The sequence below is a fragment of the Hermetia illucens genome, chromosome 3 (genome assembly GCF_905115235.1).
Source record: "Hermetia illucens chromosome 3, iHerIll2.2.curated.20191125, whole genome shotgun sequence".
NCBI classification, from domain to species: Eukaryota; Metazoa; Arthropoda; class Insecta; order Diptera; family Stratiomyidae; genus Hermetia; species Hermetia illucens.
In genome coordinates, this window is record NC_051851.1 from 131,502,941 (window position 1) to 131,515,406 (window position 12,466).

A 12,466-nucleotide genomic window follows, 5' to 3' on the forward strand; every position below is an offset into this window, starting at 1 on the left:
GAAGTTAATAATAATATATTACTATAATTTCTACTATTTTAATTCTCTGTGAACCCCAGGTTAAATGCATATCATGAATGTATCTTATTCATTATATTTTTTTTGAAAATTTTGTGCTTCTCATTGGTCCCCAAAAGCTTTTTAGTGGGGTTAAGTTCCAGTGAATTACAAAAGCTCTAGTTTGACTTTTTTCTAAAAAATGGTGGCCCTTTGGCATGGAGCCAAGTCTTATACAAATGTAAAGTTTCCATTTCATAACCATTTTGGACAATTTATAGGCGCCCAGTACTTTTGTTACCAATCATTAACCGGGCTATAGTACTGAATGGACGTTTGATTCTTTTTGCGATCATATTCTTCAGATTAGATGAAAAATGTTAGTGACTTTAATAATTTGGCCACCCACTGTACACTAAATAGCTTAATGCAAATTTCGACAATATACCATGTTTGACTTGGGGCACTTACCTGCTTTCACGCACAAGATGGAATAATAGATTCAAGGCCAAATAAAATTACAGCGGGCTTGGAAAGTCGCCTAGGAAGATTCCACGCCTAATTGGTATCTCTCCTGATGTTTGTGTGGATACCGGTAGGTCCGTGCTCCAATTCTTCATCACTTTTCAGCAGAGGGACGACATTCTGGTTGATTTAGTAGTAGTAACCACGAATGTGATATGAAATAAAAAGCTGATTTATAATCGATGCAGGCTATCGAGATATGTCGTTTCTGGTGGACAGAAGTCACATAATCACCAACTCCAATTGCAGGTTATGCAACTGTGAAGAGGTGATCATCCGACATATAATATCTGCATGCAAGATGTTGAATAGTACCAAGTAGACCAGTCTCCATAACTCCGTCTGCAAGATTCTCCATCAAAATCTTGCGGAGAAGTAACTTAACGGCAACCTATAATCCTCATTATAAGTATACTCCACAGAGTATCTTGAAAAATGATTATACCAAACTGCTGTGGGACCACACTATCGCTGCCGACCACAGCGTTAATCACAATAGACCCGATCTAGATCTGCTTCTCAAGGGTGAGAGAGCGTGCTTCATAATCAATGTAGCCGTACCGTTGGAACGGAATACTTTCGAAGTGGAATTAATAATAATAACAATCGTTGGCGCAACAATCCAATTGGATCAGGGCATTGAGGTGTGTTAGAGCACTTCATTCAAGACCGTAACGGGACACTGCAATACACTGTAGGAGGCAATGTGGTCAGCACTGCGCCCACCCGAGATTATTACTCAGGTACTCATTCACAGCTGAGTCGACTGGTATCCGACGTCAAATCACGATACAAATCCCACTGCCACCAGTGAGATTTGAAATGGAAGTAATTGGTCAAAACAGGCAAACGCGTTACTGATTTGCATCAGATGACACTGATCTTGTCGGTGCTATCTGGGCTTCCCATATTACTGCTGTTTTCACATTTAATCGCACTAGTAGTATCTGCACATCAGGTGATGTCGGATCCTTTGGCGAGACTTGCATAGGTGCAGCTATTACCCGCGATCATTAATCGGTTTACGTGGCCGTCTAAGGCAATACCTCTAGAGTACACTACAGCACAGTTATGTGCTAGGCCTTTCTGGCGAGAATGGATTTTGCGGAGTTCTAGCCGTGTCAAAGATCAAGGAATGCAGTTCGAATCTGCTCTCTTCTAGATTTCAAACGTCATCGGACAACTGCAACTGAGACCGGATTGCTGCACCTACTACAGGAAGCCGTTGCCAAATTGAAGTCGCTTCCACCATTGCGTCACCCACAGCCAGTGGTCAACACTTGTAAGCGGCTAGAAGTCTGCATTCTAGTCCTGGTGAGGAATGACACCACCCGGGGAAAGCATCAAGCACAATATGAAGACCTTTAATGTCCTTGAACGTGGAAAGCACTCGCTTAGACTATACATTGACTGAGCCAAACACCATCTCCTTGGACCTGGCTAAAACCTTTCCTCCGGAGAACAGACGCCACTAGAAGGAAAACTAAAAACCGCATCCGTTTTGACGTCCAGTCTCTGCAGCGAGGTAACCACGTTGAAGCGAAGTCAGATTCGGCTGCAAGGCATCCATTACAGAGCATATTTTGAGTTTTTTCATTTTTAATTGGAGTCAGTACACTATTAACATATTATGCTGGTCCCAGCCCAGGTAAAGGAGGAGTGTTTAAGGCAACGTACTCTGTACTATCCTCAGTAAAACAAAAATGAAATGCTGGGAACAGGGAAAGAGATAAATAGAGTATAGTGGGAGTTATTCCACTATGCTAAATCCTACCAGATCTCTCTCTCTCTCCCCTCTCTCAGGTCCCGCGACAGGCCGACGAAAAAAATGCATACAATGTCGTTAGAAACATGATGATCGGATTGTGTCACAAACCTCGGAGAAATGCTAGGGCGTCCACCTCAGTCGACGCAGCAGGTCGGGCCCCGGTCCTGTCGAGAAATGGGCAAGGGTTCTTGACGCATGGATGGCGTCAGGACGTAAGCAAGTTAGTCCGAACAAAACAAATACGTGTCTGCATGCTAAATGTTGGACGGAGGAACTCGCAAGAGCCCTTCGAAAAAGCCGCATTGATATCTGCGCTCTGCAAGAAATCCGATGGTCTGGTGCCAAAGCTGCGACATTGAACGCGAACGCGATAAAAATAGCTACAAACTTCTCTATTTTGGTAATCCACACACTCAAGATGGTGTTGGCATTGCCATCTCAGAGGGTTTCCGTGATGCCATCAAAGAAGTCGAACGATTTTATGATCGGCTGATGAATAATAATAATAATAATCGTTGGCGCAACAATCCATGTTGGATCAGGGCCTTGAAGTGTGTTAGAGCACTTCATTCAAGACCGTAACGGTACACCACAGTAGACTGTAGGAGGCAATGTGGTCAGCATTGCGCTCGCCCGAGATTATTACCCTGATTTGACTCAGGTACTCATTCACAGCTGAGTCGACTGGTATCCGACGGCAAATCGCGATACAAATCCCACTGTCACTAGGGAGATTTGAACCGAGACCCTCCGTACGACAGCCTTGCGCTCTAACCACTCAGCTATCGGCTGATGAAGGTCACCATTATATCAGCTGATCGCATTATTCACTTCTTCACTGCGTATGCACCACAGACAGGTCGACCTGATGACGAGAAACATGCCTTCTGGCAACTTATCGATGAAAAGACTTGTCACGTGCCTGCTAGCGACTATATAATCATTGCCGGCGACCTTAATGGTCATGTAGGTGAAAAGGCAGACGGTAACAGATGCCATGGAGGAAAGGGGTTCGGAACGCGCATTGAGGGTGGCGAGCGTATAATCGATTTTGTGGACACCCATGACCTTGTACTTATGAATACATGGTTCATCAGACGATTGTCTCATCTTCCTACATTTTATAGTGGGAATAGTAAAACGGAAATCGACTATATTCTCATAAGACGGCAACATTTCCCACTGCCACTGATTGCAAAGTCGTTCCCTATGAGACCACAGCACCTCAACATCGGCCGTTGGTTGCCGCCCTGCGAATTAAGCCACCGATAAAACGGCGTGAGGAACGCACTGACCCGCGACGCATTAAATGGTGGCGATTTCGTGAGAAGAAAGAAGAAACGATTTCGCTCCCACGATTGCCGACCATTACAAATGTGGAAGAATCATGGAACCAAATGAAAGACACGATCCACAAAGCGGCCTCTGCAACCCTCGGGATTACCAAGCCGGGTAAGCGGTACATCAACCGAGATACTTGACTGGAATGATGATGACGAAATGAAGGTCCGTGAAAAGAAACGCCTCTACCACAAATTTATCGACGATAAAACGCCTGCTAATTGGCAAATTTATAAGAATGCCAACCGGGAAGTAAAGAAAGCGGTCGCTGTCACTTGAGCGAACCATTTCAAAAATCTTTACGATAAAATGGGCACTCGGGATGGCGAGAGAGATCTGTATCGGCTTGCTAAAAGCCGTAATGAACGTACACAGGATATCTAACACTTCTGTTGCGTTAATGGGAACGGAAAAAGAAAGGTAGCCCAGCAGAATGTTCAAATTACCGTCTTATCCGATTACTTTCCCATACCATCAAGATTTTTGAACACATTCTTGACAACCGTATTCGCGAAATCGTTGAAATAACCGTGAATCAAGTCGGATTTGTCAAAAACTGCGGAACTACTGATGCAATACACGCTGCGCGGTTACTCATGGAGAAACACTGTCAGCATCGCCCTATTTACATTGCATTTCTGGGTCTAGAGAACGCGTTTCACCGTGTGTCACACCAACTCATCTGGTATGCTTTACGAAAACACTCTGCCAGGATCCGAAAAGTAAATTTCGGAGTATGGCGGGTGTATCAAAACCGCTTCGTGTCTCTGTTGGTATTCATCAAGGAAGCGCCCTCTCACCACTCCTCCTTGTTCTTGTTATGGACACCGCCACACGGGATATCCAACGTCTAGCGCCCTGTACACTGCTCTATGCAGATGATGTTTTCCCAGCATCTGATAGCAAAAATAATCTCGAGCAACTTGTCCAAAAATGGAATGATCGCCTCATGCAACACAGTCTCAGATTGAATCAAACCAAAACTGAATTTTTGACGACCGATCCCCATGAAACAGGCACAATCTTCGGATCAATGCTATCAGCCAATAGAGAACTGCGTTATGAAATTGCTTCACGTATTAACGCACCCTGGATGAAGTGGCGTTCCACAACCGGTGTTCATTGTGATCGATGTATCAACGAACGTCTCAAATCGAAAATTTACCGCAATCTCGTCCGTCCTGTCGCTCTATATGGTTCTGAGTGTTGGCCAACTATAAAAGACAATGAACGGCGTCTTGCGGTAATGGAGACGAACATGTTACGTTGGACTAGTGGCGTGACACGTTTTAATTACATCGGAAATGAGGATATCCGCGATCGTTATGGGGTTGCATCGATCCTGGAAAAGTTGCGAGAGAGGCGTCTTCGATGGTATGGTCACGCAATTCGTGCAAACGAGAATTCACTTGCCAAGATTGGTCTGAACATCGAAGTCGATGGTAAACGACCAAAAGGCAGGCCGAAGCAAGGGTGGCTTGATACGTTGGATGGGAATTAAAAAGCCTCGAGATTGCACCCAGATCAGGCATTCGATAGAGCCAAATGGCGAAGCCGATCACGACGAGCCGACCCCGCTTGTGAACGGGACAAAGGCTGAAGAAAAAGAAGAAATATGAAGCTAGATTATCAACGTAAAAGAGGAATGGATATTTCGCCTGCCATTTGAAGAAGGAGTAACATTTAATAAAATATATTTTTTATTTTAATAGATCATATTTAATCCAAAAGAATTTAAGTATCTAAAAAGAATTTATATAAAATAATGAAAACTTGAATTTAAATTATTATTGCATACATTCTATAGTAGGAAGGGTTGCTGGAATACGCTTTATCAACACTCGAGAAGTAATTTAGAGTTTTGATATCAACTTAAAAGTATGTGAACGTCACACCATATCGCAACACAATCAGGTCAACGTTTAATTTATAATATTATTGTATACCCACTTGCGATTGGAAAATGATCCTGAAATACAAGAACGCATAGACAACGCATAGGTAAAGGAGTTTATGAAGAATGACGAAGTGTGCTATGGTTCTCAGGAGATATCTGATAATTGTATTTTAGGAAAAAAAATTCTTCAGTAAATATTCGACCTCATCCTATGTATCTAAGTTGTTTCAAAACCATCATGCGTATTGTTATCTCCTGGGATTTAGTATGATACTTGATCTTTAAAGGTTGTTGGCGACAGTGTATTATAATTTATTACCAACCATATCGGACTTTACGCAATTTATATGTTGGTCCTTTGAACAAGAATGGTAACGCTAACGCTAGCTTCACAAGATGCCATCAAAAACTATATATAGTTTGCGAAGAGGTTGAAGCAATTTTCCAATATTAATCAAGAATATTTAGTAGTTAGTTCATATGCATTCATATGTTTGTAAGGGTCTGGATGTACTGGAATGGATCTTTTCCGATCAATGAACCTTAATCCAAATATCAAAGATTGATAGTAAAGCCTAATTTGGGAAAACAAGATCATCAATCCACGCTGATGATCATCATGAATTCATCATACATTATAGTTGCCATTTTCATAGTTCGATGAGATGAAATTAATCAGCCGAACCGGTTTTGATTCGTATCGAAACCAGCTTTAAGTTTCCTGATAAGGTAAGTAATTATCGAATGAACAAATCAATTCCGCTCATGGCATTTTGTGTGGCTATAAAACCAGAGTGTGGTTGAACTTACAGTCAGGCGAGCCCTTTACAAAAATGAATGAATACTAATAGGGGCTCGCATGCTTCGGTTTGCACGCAGTCTATGTAATTATCTTCTTCAATGATTCATCGATCTTCTGGTCTGTTCTTGGGCCTTTTATTATAAAATTAATTTGAAATAACATTGAAGTATCTTAGTTATTTTGAGTGTCCGTTCAGATCGTCTCATGGAGTTAATAAAGTTAACTTTTTTAAGGTCCACATATTCCATCGTGTAGGATTACTTTCCACCAAAATCACCCCCTAACTCCTGTCCTCTTCCCCGCGGAACCCCCCCAACCTGTTAGTTAACTGCATTTTGGTTCGATTGACACTCAACCATCTTCCCAATTTGACTTTGTGGTCCTAATATTCCTCCCAATGCCTCTTCTAGCCTCTTCCTTTCCTCTGCGAAGATAGGACAACGGAAGAAACATGCTCCGGGTTGCCTGGAATGCAGTCGAAACTTGGACAATTAGGTGAGATACCATGCATTTCCTGTGTCGGGAATATGTAGGTCCATTGACCCTTTCCCCCCATTCCTACTCAATGGTAAACTATAGAAACGCTTTTTTTGGAAACCAAATGCAAGTGTTTCTCATCCATTTCCAAAAATGCTTCTCGAGCAGCACTTATATGCTTGCATTCAATTCTTCTCTAAGGTGAAATTAGTCTGCTCCCCTTCCATGTATGATATAACATGCTTTTCAGGAAGCACTTATTTACTGGCGCAAAAAGGAACGCTTACCGGCAATGGCACGCAATGATAAAAAGTAGATAAAGTGGAAGTGGAAAAGAAGCGCTCCGTGCTGCTTTTTAAAAGTTCTAGTTGCGTTTTCCTATTGGGTACCGTTGTTGCCATCCACTTAACGATTCGCTTCTGCATTTTTCATGTGCCGATGAGATAAAGAATCGAATCTGCCTTAGATGAGCGGCCAGAATGCGATCCGCATCACTGCGACTTCTACGTAGGCCGCTTCATCTGTGACAGTTCTAAAACCGCAGCACACTCTTAAGGCGACCTTTCAATAAACCGCGCTCATCTTTTAAGCGTTGCATGTGATAGGTAATGCCAAACTGATGTCATATAGACCTCACTATTTCAGCTATCAGCAGCCGATTATGACGCTCCACAATTATGATACCAGCACAAAGCCCTGAGAAAAACCCGCAAATATAGTATATTCTCAGGGTTCGTTGCCTGTGTCGTATCAGCACTTTCCACCTTTTAAATGGCTGTCGACGAGCGCAGTAAAGTAACTGGGTATACCAATCGTGGCCAGAAATCTCCTTATAATGTTCCAACTGGCCTGAACAAAAGGCCGGCAAAACCACTTTGGCTGGATACGCTGAATAGTGATTTGAAAGTCTCGGGACTGCATCCAGATCAGGCAAATGACAAACATAAATGGCGCAACTGATCATGACGAGCCGATCCTGCTTTTGATAGTTCTACAAATCGTTTCAGATAACTCTCTCTCTCTATGTTTGATCTGGACTTAACCGAAAGCTTAAGGGGTCTGTTCGGTATATCGTCGAGGCCTGGTGGTTTGTTGTCTTGCTGCCAACCGCAAATCTCCAGTATCACCCATTTCTCCTGGGGAAACAACTTGCGGGGCTGCCTGACCTTTGAATCTCCCCATAGCAATCCTGTAGGCACTTCCTCATGGTTCTGTATCCGCCTCTGCATAGAGTTGTTTGAAGCAGCCCCAGCTTCAGGTTTCTTAGAGCTTCCTTATAGGCATGAAGCTTCAACTCCTTGTCAATCCTACTCATTACCTATGACAGGCCAACCGAAGATAAAACCAGCAATTGAGGCTTTTATGTCTTGGAATTGACGAGCGCATCCCGTCACGATGCACTTTGTAATATGGGTGGCTGTTTCCGAGGGTGTGCTTGGTATAGTGTCCAGTACCAATTACACATCTATGGATGTTTGCTCATCAGTTGCTTTTGCATACCAATCTGACGTTCTCCTCATTTTTGGACGAACAGATTTTCAACCGCTTAACTTGCTTTTCAGGTCAAAGACTATAGCCTGCTAATCACTGTAGGTGTAGAGTTTACTGGCGTTTCAGGACATATTGCATCTGGTGAAGGGCTAAGAAAAGTGAGATTCACTATCAAACTGGACCCCCTTTCCGGCAAAGTCAGTCCGCGAGATTACACTTTGACATATTGTTGTTTGCAGATTAGTGGATACCTGGAGCAAAGTTTACAAAAACCTTCAATCTATATTGTTGGTAACTATAAAATAGGGCAATGCTGAGCACAGTGTATTGTAGTGTACCGTTATGGTCTTGAATGAAGTGCTCTAACACACGGCCCTGATCCTGCCCTGATGATGATTATTATTATTATCATATTAATTATAAAATAGGGTTGAATAGAGACGGACGGTTAGAGGCAGGTCTGTAGCTATCCGGAGGGAGAGGATTTTCATTTTTCTTCGGGATGAGTGTGATCTGAGGACACTTCCAGCTCGAGGGAAAATGAACGGAAGGCATTGTGAAAACAGAGCATTTTTCAGCATTATGGAAAGGATCTTGTCGAGTCAAATCGACTTTTTGCTCTTGCTCTGCTCAATGAACATGGTAACCATTTTAACATTGTTGACTTTAAGAGACGAACTAGTAGCACCGTTTGGGATGGCTGATTGTTTGGAGTAGGACTGCGAAGATCAGAGGGAAATAATTGATCTCAATTTCAAAGCCTTGGTGAAGCTTATGAAGAGTAGAGTTGTCGTTGTTTTGCTTTTTCGAGAGAAAGCATGTTTTGTGGAACGATTTCGTTATACCAGTTTTGCTAAGTCGCGGGAATATTGACCTGACCGTGCGTTTAGTGTAGTGTAGAGGAGGCTGAAGGTGATTAGTAGATTCTTTCACTTATCTAGGTATCAAAATCATGGATCTTATTCATAAGGAAGGTGCACTTCGGAGAATTTATATTCCTAAATACTCTTCACTGGAGGGTTTTCTTAAGGTGGATGTCTTCAAAGATATCGTCCGGGAGAGAGATAAGATTGCGAAAATTGGAGGAACGAATTGATATGCATTACGAAATACGTCACATAGCATCTGAATCGCTTCAGTTATTAACGAACGACACGGTCAGTGGTATCGTTTGAAATTCTCCAGTTCAGTGGGAGTTAGAGCAGGGACTGCCTGACCTTGGAGGATTGGTTTATGTGTGTATAGTTGGAGCCGTTAGCGGAGCGAATAGCTCGATCGAGGAATTATGTCAAGGATCTTGCTCACGTGGTGAGTCAGTTTGAAGCAAAGGAGCCACGTTTGAATTGAGATTTACGCTGATGTTGCTGCTTATCGGGAAGTGATCGAGGTATAAGTAGCCGCTCTTGCAGACAGTGCTGGACTAAAATGGGAGATATAACAAGAAGCGGGGTATGTGGGTAGCCAGCAAAGCAGTATGCGACCGTTATTTTTGATATAGGAGGGAGCGTGGCGTTTCCATCGTCCCCTTGAATCAGGAACTACGATTTGTCAGTTGGGCCGGGTTGATCTGCGCAAAAGGATTTGATAAGGAATAGATCGTTTGGATGAAAGATTTAATTAGGACAGCAGAAGGAACATTGGTGGAAAGGAAGAATGGTATTGCAAGGAATTTTCCGCAGACCAGTATAGCGATGCCTCCATCCAGGTATGAGGGGTAAGGCTAGGAGTATCTGTGCGGACAAGGTTGAAATTTGGAAAGGTTGGATTGTAGAGGCAGTGGTTTCACATCAGAGCGTGCATAAAGGTATATGTTCAATTCAATGACCCTAAGATCGATGACTGGATGCCATAAGGTTGATTGTTGTATTCAACACCATCTTGGTCTGCGGGATCGCTCAGAATACAGCCGGAAATCTGAGATGGATTGGTTGGAAGGTTCATTTGGGGCTGGGTGCGTTTAGTTGCTACTGCGTAATGCATCGGCGAAAGATACAAACCACCAAGTTAAGACGTTGAAATCACGCGCAGTCAAGTGAATGGGGTTGGGTTATTCCGATTAGGGGGCCCGTTTTGGGCGTTCCTTCTCATCATCACAAAGTTAAGACACTTTCAGTAGTTGGCAGAGTGGTCGTGGGGCAACCACAATTTACGCACTTGGGACTTTCGTCGGGCGTCTTGGGAGACTGACCTATCCCCTCTGCCCACACATTTAACATATGCGATATTGTAGGTAGCAGCTCGGTGCACATGATCGACTTGTTGGCAGTTTTTGCGCTACAAAATCAGTTTATTAATAACCCGCTCGAAGCGGACTTGGGGATTGTTTGTTGTTTTTACTGGTATGATACCATCTATCTCGAAGAAGGTGCCAAAAGTGATTAGTCACAAGCTCAGTATACGCCCCTATTGCTTCGCCTTTGATGTGACGGAGGGTTTGGCGGACAGTACATTGCAGATGCCGTGGGCCTTCAGATCTCCTGTGTGGAGTAAGTGTGGTCCAAACCACGAATAATGAGTCACGTGATTTTCTACGTAGCGCAAGTATACGTGAAGAACTTCGTCTTATGTTCCACGATAAAGTTTGTTGTTGCGGTGTAGTCCTTTTTAGATTTGAGAACTATTTAGTGCTTGGAATTTCCCGATTTCTCAACCAACGAGTTTTTGGTTACGCACTGAAGATAGTAATCTCTGTCATCCTAAAATTTTGTCATAGACCCATTGCTTAATCAGAGATCTACATTTGATATAGATGGAAACTTTCAAAATCTGCTCTGCTCTGTAAATAAGTAGCTGAAATGCAGGAAAAGTCTGTTTTCAGATAAATAGCCAACATTTGGGCAGTAGAACGTGTGTAGAAATAGTACTGCAGGGTTGAATGTAACGACATTCAACTCTATAAATTCAATTGAACTGAAAAGAGAGTTCAACAAAATTTTGGAAATTGCTGGACGAAGGTGTATAAACAGGTTGGGCCCAAATTTTAGGAAGAGATCCTCCAGCGGCTTGTACTTAAGAAACACCTTGTTTAGCGGAATTTCCTCCCTGATCCATGTTGTAATGGCGGAAAAGGACTTTTGTACACTTTTTCATTTCTTTTAGTTGCCGGTTGGGTAGAATTTCACTAGGCTGCTTCTGCAGGGGTACTTACAATTTTAGAACTAACTTTTGTATTTTTCCTTCGTCGGGTAATAATACCGTTTCTTTATTTGTCTATTTCACTCGAGAATTCTGTATGTAAAACGTATCGCCACCACAAGTCTGCCATATAGATTTCACTAGATATCTTAACTCGCTAAAGGATCTAATCAGCTCTGCTCTCTGCTCCCGCTTGGCTTTATAGCTTACATAGAACCTCTTATTTTCGCACAGGAGATTGACTCCTCGCTATTACCGGACTTGGATGATATAGTGAACCATGCGAAAAATTTTCCTTGTTTTGTGGTGTTTCAAGCTTGTGTATATATGTCTAAAAGTCTCCAGTATTGTATCTATGTTGGATGGCTGAGAGTCAAGCAACTTGAGTTATAAAAGGCTCGATTTTCTTCACAAGAGTTGGAATTCAGTTAAATTCTGGTAGTTTAACGTGAGTACTTGTTGTTTAGACTTAACCCCACGGCCTTCTTAAGACACGGGTTGATTTTGTGACCACAATCAGAGCCCACTGTGACAAGCAACAACGTTACCAGCCTACATTGACTGCATGGATCAATATTCATTCTAGTTGATGCAGGACCTACCTAAATCTCCATCCAAATAAAGAGAACGGCATCCGAGTTGAAGCACAACTCTTCATTTGAGATCCAAAGGCTTCTTTGTCGCTTGAACGTAACAACAATCCCCATAATACTCCCACAAAGCGGCCAACCTGCTAGTAACTGGGCTGAAGTAGCATGAACGAGGAATTCTCCTGAGACATATAATGCCCATGGTACCAGTATACCCCAGGTGACCGTAGCCACTTCAGATGAGCCTCAATTCAGACTTGAATTTGATCGACTGCATAAGTTTTGGAGCATTTGCCTACTGCATCATAACCAACAAGTCAAGTGAGTAGAGAGTTTCCCGGGCGTAATGGATCTGCCTGTGCGATGGTGGATATGCCGTGCTTCAGGCCGTCAAGGTGGCTCTCAAAAGGTTGGTATCATTTCAGACGCTCTGCATTCCTGTA